General features: G+C 48.0%; 1 protein-coding gene across 1 annotated transcript in view; it reads left to right on the top strand.

The window, feature by feature from the left end:
• Positions 1-1,179: 1,179 nt before the first annotated feature.
• The window catches only part of SLC41A2 (solute carrier family 41 member 2), a 116,947-nt gene continuing 112,126 nt past the window's right edge, over positions 1,180-6,000 (top strand). The window contains exon 1 of the mRNA XM_079140440.1: positions 1,180-1,316. The gene's annotated coding sequence lies outside the window, so the exon portion shown is untranslated. The remainder of the gene's footprint in view (positions 1,317-6,000) is intronic.

The following is a 6,000-nucleotide window of genomic DNA, read 5'->3' as shown; positions in this document are numbered from 1 at the left end:
CCTCTTGTGCTCTGTGTAGAATCTTGAAAGATACATGACCCCGGGAGAAGGAACACCTATTAAGCTGGAACTTCTGGCAATTTTCAAAAGCAGCTAGTTACTTTCTAGTGTTGAGTAGTTAAAAAAAATATTAAGAGTTGGAAATGCAGTCAAAACACTGCTTTCCTACGTCCAAGGACAAAATGACAACAATTTACTTAACTGTTTTAATGGGCTTTATTTTCTGATTGTAGAACTGGTCAACATTTTATTCCACAAAATAGAATAAGCCCATAAGCCAAGCAGATAAGGTTTGTTTTATAGACACAAAAGGGCTGAAGAAAGGAAAAAAAAGAAGAGCAGATTGATTTTTCTTGTAAGGTGGGGACAAGGAGACAGAATAAAAGAAAAACAATTTGATTAACTTCAGGTTACTTGGGGTTACCTTTTTTGTGCAAGGATTAAGGCAAACACCACTTCCTTGTCATGCCAATCAAAACCGCTGTTTCTCCTAAGGTCAAATAGTTTGGCTTCATCTTGGTAACAGGGAACTTTACCCATTCCATTTTCATTTTTAGCCTGCTCTCAGGGCCCTGTGCCGGAGTCTCTTTCAAAATAATGGCTTCCTGCAATTATTATTTAACACCCATCATATTGTTTGCAATGGAACATTCATTTCTAAAGGTGTTTGAAAATTTCTTAAAAGGTGTTGCGAAAACCACCAGTATATGCATCTATATATGATTTCAAATGACCAAGAGTGATACAGATGAGCCCTTCACCCTGAAGGTCAAGGTCAAAGTTCAAAGTTCGATTGTAAAGCAGAAGAGGGGAAATCCTGGATAAACATTTACTGGAGCCCTTCATCACCTGAAAACCCATTAAATCATGGTGTAACTCAGAATTGGTGCAAGCTGTGATTTTAGTATAACAGTCATCACTGCCTGGTTTTTAAAATGAGAGTCTTCCCTTCAGATTAAGTGTGAGTTCGGCTCGAGTTTCCCTAGGGCATATCCCATTACCTGAATCACATACAATAGGTGCCCATTAGTTGTTCGAAAAAGGAGCCTTCCCTCTTACCTAGATGTTAACAGGGGGTGTGGGCAAGCGGAAACCTTGGCACCCTGCTCCCACCCTCCCTCGCACAAGGAAGGTGCGGTGGGCTGCGCTGGGGCTCATCCCCTTTCCTTGGACCTCGGCTCCTGCACCGCCCACGCTCTGCGCTGCGTTGCGCTGCGCGGCGGAAAAGCACGCACAGAGTCACATGTGCCTTGGTTTTAAGCCCAGTCCGCAAGAAACACCAACGCAGCCCAACAGAGGGTCTGAGAGCGGAAAGCGTGAGTCGCGGACTCCGGGGTTCGGACGCCGGCGCGGGCGGCGCGCGGGACCGCGGTCCACCGCGACCGCCGCGCCCTTTTCCCGCGCGGCCCCGGGCGAGCATCCTACGCAGCCGAGCTCGTGGGTCCGGGGGCGGTGCCGGCGGCCGGGTCGCCGCGGGGCGGCCACATCACCAGCGCGGGCGGCGGGCGGGGCGTGCGCCTGCGCGGGCCGGGCGGGGCGGGCCGCGGGCGCCGGCTGTCAGCGCGGGGCCGCGACGGCGCCCGGAGGCGCGCGAGCAGGAAGGACCGCGGGCCCGAGCCGCCGCCCGCCCCGCCGCCGGGGCCGGCTCTAGGTGAATGCCCCTTCCCCGCGCGCCCGGCGCCGCGGCCGGGTGGCAGAGCCGGCCTCGCTGCGCCGGCCGCCGCCCCGGCAGGTGGTCGTGGAGGCGAAGTCCGGGCTTCGGCCGCGGCGCGGGGCTCGGCGCATCCCAGGTGTTGGAGGGACGTGGGGCGGGGCCGGCGGGGCCGGGCGGGCGCGCACCCCGCTCCCGCGGCGCCACCCGCCACGCCGCCGCCGCGGACCCGCCGCGCGACCCGCAGCCCCGGCCCGAGCGCGGATGCGGATGCGGGCGGGCGGGCTCGGCGCACCGAGTCCGGCTTCGGGGCGGTCACCCGCTTCTTGTCCCTATGTCGGTACCGTAAGTGTATCTCGATCAAAGGAGGAAACCCGGCGCTCGCGTCTGGAAGGAGATGCCACATTTCTGGATGTGACTTAGGTGTTCGGTTTAAGTGGCTGTTACACTTGCCATCATTTTGTAAATGATTGATTTTAAAATGGAGATACACTCCACGTACGCTCAGACTCGTCCCCGGAGAGTGTGGATTTTGGTGTTTCCACTGAGTTTCGCAACTGTCACCGCTATTCAGAGCGTTTTCATCCTCCCGCAGGGAAACCCTGGACCCGTTAGCAGGGACCGCTCGCTTCCCCTCGACCCCACCCCCTGGCAACCACTAATCTGCTTTCTGTCCCCAGGGGTCGCCTACTGTGGACCTTTCACATAACTGGAATCAACGACGTGTGTCTTTTTGTCACATAGCATAGTGTTTTCAAGGTTCATTCATGCTTTAGTATTATTAGTACGTTATCTTTTTAATTAGCGGGATGATTCTCTGATGTGTCGCAGTTCCACCTTTTGCTCCATCAGTTCCATCAGTTACTGTACATTTGGGTTGTTTGGTTTTATTTATTGAATACGATGCTGCTATGAATATTTGCGGACATATGCTTTGAGTGCTCTTGGACATATACCTAGGAGTGGAATCGCTCTACTTTTAACTTTCTGAAAAACTCTCAGGCTTTACCAAAGCAGCTGTACCCTTTTGAATTCCCTCCAGGCAGTGTATGAGGATTCCCTGTTCCTTCAACTCCCCACTAGGGAAGTGGTATCTCTTTGTGGTTTTAATTTGCATTTCCCTAATGATAGGGATATCAGGCATCATCTTTTCATATGCTTATTGGTCATTTGGGCATCTTTTTTGGGAGAAATAGCTATTCAAATCCTTTGCCATTGGGTTGTTAGACTTTTTACTGTTGAGTTTCGGTGCTCATTTGTTAAAAAAAAAAAAAAATTCTAGGTTTGGGAACTAGCTTTGATTTAACAAAACAAAACAAAACACCATATCAAAACCTGTAATGCTTACACCTGTATTGCTTACACAGTACTTGGGTAAATGCCGAGTAGTGCCATTTAAGCCTTTCACAATACCCTGCCTATTACTTCTTGGCATTTTACTGTCCCTCTTCCGTTTTTCTGGTATTGTGAGAAAAGCCACAGAGGTTGTGGTCCTGACCTGAGTCAAGAGAGCTAACCTGCACTTGCCATTTTCACATATTCTGTGCAGAGCTTGAAAAGTCCCAGTAATCACTTTAATTCCAGATAATTTTTATTGGTGTCCAGCTAAATGAACTAATAATAGATTATTCAACTAAATAACTCAATTTTATATGCTTAACTTCTCAGCAAAGTGGAGGGTCTTATTTTCCTCAGTTTGTGTCATTTTTTAGTACAACTATGTTCATATATGGGTGGTAAATATTCTTGAGGGCATTGAAGAGCCACTTTCCAGGTGATCGAGCACTGTTATGCTTATTGCAGTTGTTAACTTCTCAGTATGCACCAGTGCAGCAGATGGTAGCGAAAATTACTTTGATGGCACTTACAAGAATTCAAGCTCATTTTCGCACTGATCTAATAAAAAAGTGGTTCAATAATACATGTTAAAGTATGGTGAGAAGACTGTTTGGGACCATCAAAATAGATATGTAGGGACCATGCAGTGGGCTGTTGCAGTGGGGGAGAGAGACTGGGTTCACCTCTGAATACAGTGCCGGCTCGGGAGTTGATATCCCAGGAGCAGAGTGGATGGGGAAGTTCTAGCGGGGAGGCGAGGGTGTGGCCGGATGGTATGTTTGAGGCCCTAGGTTGGATCCCAAACACTGAAAAAAAAATTAATAAAATAAAAATTTCAAAGTCTGTATGAGAAGTACAGAGGGGAAACATCAGGGGTCGGGGGGCTTCTGGCTAGACCAAGCTAACAGTATTTTTGCCAGAGACAGGCCTCATGATCAGTCACCTGGGGGATGGTGGAGGAGAAGCCTGATTAGATAGGCAGGGTGGGAGTTTCTGGTTAAACTGACTTAGCAGGATTCTTTGCGAAAACTGAATTTTACAATGTGCACAGATGGCCCTAGGAGAAGGTTCAGGAGTTTGATTAGAGTTTGGTCATGCAAAGAATCTTTGTCACTCTTTCAAAGTGTACTCACCAAATTTCAGAAACTTGATAGAAAATAAAAATATTGAAGTGGAAACAGTGGATAAGCAACTGATTAAAAGTGTGTGAAGTACAGAGCCCGTTGATCCCAGCTATTTGGGAGGCAGAGGCAGAAGCAGGAGGAGCTCAAGTCAAGGCCACCCTGGGCAACTCAGTGAGTCCCTGTCTTCTCAACATAAAAGATAACAAGGGCCGGGGGGTGCAGTGGTGCACGCCTGCCTGTAATCCTAGCAGCTCAGGAGGCTGAGGCAGGAGGATCAGGAGTTCAAAGCCAGCTTCAGCAATTTAGCAACTTAGCCAGCCTTAAGCAACTTAGACCCTGTATCTAAATAAAATATACAAAAGGGCTGGGATGTTGCTCAGTGGTAGAGTGCCCCTGTGTGCATCCTAAAACTCTACCTCAACCTGTCAGTTAGAAACAGTAGAAACATCAGGTATCCCTTTTCTGCCTTTACTAGAAGAATAAAGTTGACATTTTCAGGCTGTAGCCTGTGTTTTTGCTTTCTTTTACCTATTGAGTTTTTTTTGTTTTGTTTTGTTTTTTGCAGTGGGGAGTGATATTGGGGGTTGAACCCAGGGCCTTGGGGAGTGGAAGGCAAGCACTCTTACCACTGCGCTGTGTCCCTAGACCTTTTGAAAAACTTTTATTTGGAGACAGGGTCTTGCTCTGTTGCCCAGGCTGGGTTCAAACTTGTGATTCTCCTGTCTCAGCTTTCCAAGCACCTGGAATTACAGGTTTGCAACACTGTGCCAGCTGTTTCCTCTCAATTTACTCAGATGAAAATCTTCGGGTTTCCCTTGCAGGAAGGAAAGTCCTGCCCTAAGGAGTTTTCTCATAGGAGTTGGAATGGAAAGGAAAACTTTCTCAAAGGGCATGTGAGTGCAGAAAGAGCCAGTGAGAGCCTGTCTGGAATATTGACCTTTATCCCTGTCCTAGTAACTAGATAAGTCATCGTAGGAGAAAATAATGATAGGGACGGAGGGAAAGAAGTATCCATCCAATCTCGTTTTCTCTTTCTTAGATGTGTGAAAGTTGTGTTGCTGTTGCAGAGAGGGATGTAAGCAGGTTCCTCATCAGTCGTGTTGTGGGTAAAAGGGTTTTGTGGACTGGCCTAGGAAATCAGTCACCATTCACAAAAGGAACTGCCATTAGAATTTTCTTGGAAAGGACTAAACCTCTTTAAAAACTTTTAAAGTGAGTGACCATTTCATTATGTGGTTAAATACATAGATTATTCAAGTCCATTTCCTTGTGTTACTACTCAGATATTTACTGAGTGTCTAATATGTTAACAGGCACGAGGCTAGGCTCTGGGGATTCAGTGGCAGTCAAGAACGGGTCCTTGTTACCCTGAGTTTACAGCCTAGAACTTTGGGACCAGAAGAGGGGAGTGAATCTCAGAGGCCAGGAAAGTGATGGCTAAGAGCCAAGATCAAGAGCACAATCAGGAGAAGCCAGGTAAAAGGGAAGAGAGTGTGCAGGCCTGAGAGTGGAACTTTTCTAATTGCAGACGCCTTCTAGTGTTTTGTGACATTAGTTTAGTGGGTTGTGTGACCAGTGCACGTGTGTGTGTACTGGTACTGGGGATTGAACCTCAGGTCACTTAATCTCTGAGCCACATCCCCAATCCCTTTATTTTTTAAGATGGGGCCTTTCCAAGTTGTTGAGGTCCTCGCTAAGTTGCTGAGGCTGGCCTTGAACTCGCCATCCTCTTGCTTCAGCCTCCCGAGCCACTAGGACCATGAGTGTGCACCACTGTGCCTAGCAAACCAGCTTGTTTTTAAAAAGAAATAAAATAGAAGAAAAAAATAGAAAGGCTGTGTCACGCATAGATACTTACTCTGTGAGGGTGGGTGGGGTTGTTTATGC

This window comes from Sciurus vulgaris (genome assembly GCF_902686455.1).
Source record: "Sciurus vulgaris genome assembly, chromosome: 5".
Classification (NCBI taxonomy): domain Eukaryota; kingdom Metazoa; phylum Chordata; class Mammalia; order Rodentia; family Sciuridae; genus Sciurus; species Sciurus vulgaris.
Note: the sequence above shows the minus strand (reverse complement) of the source record. Positions and strands in the feature narration are given on the sequence as shown.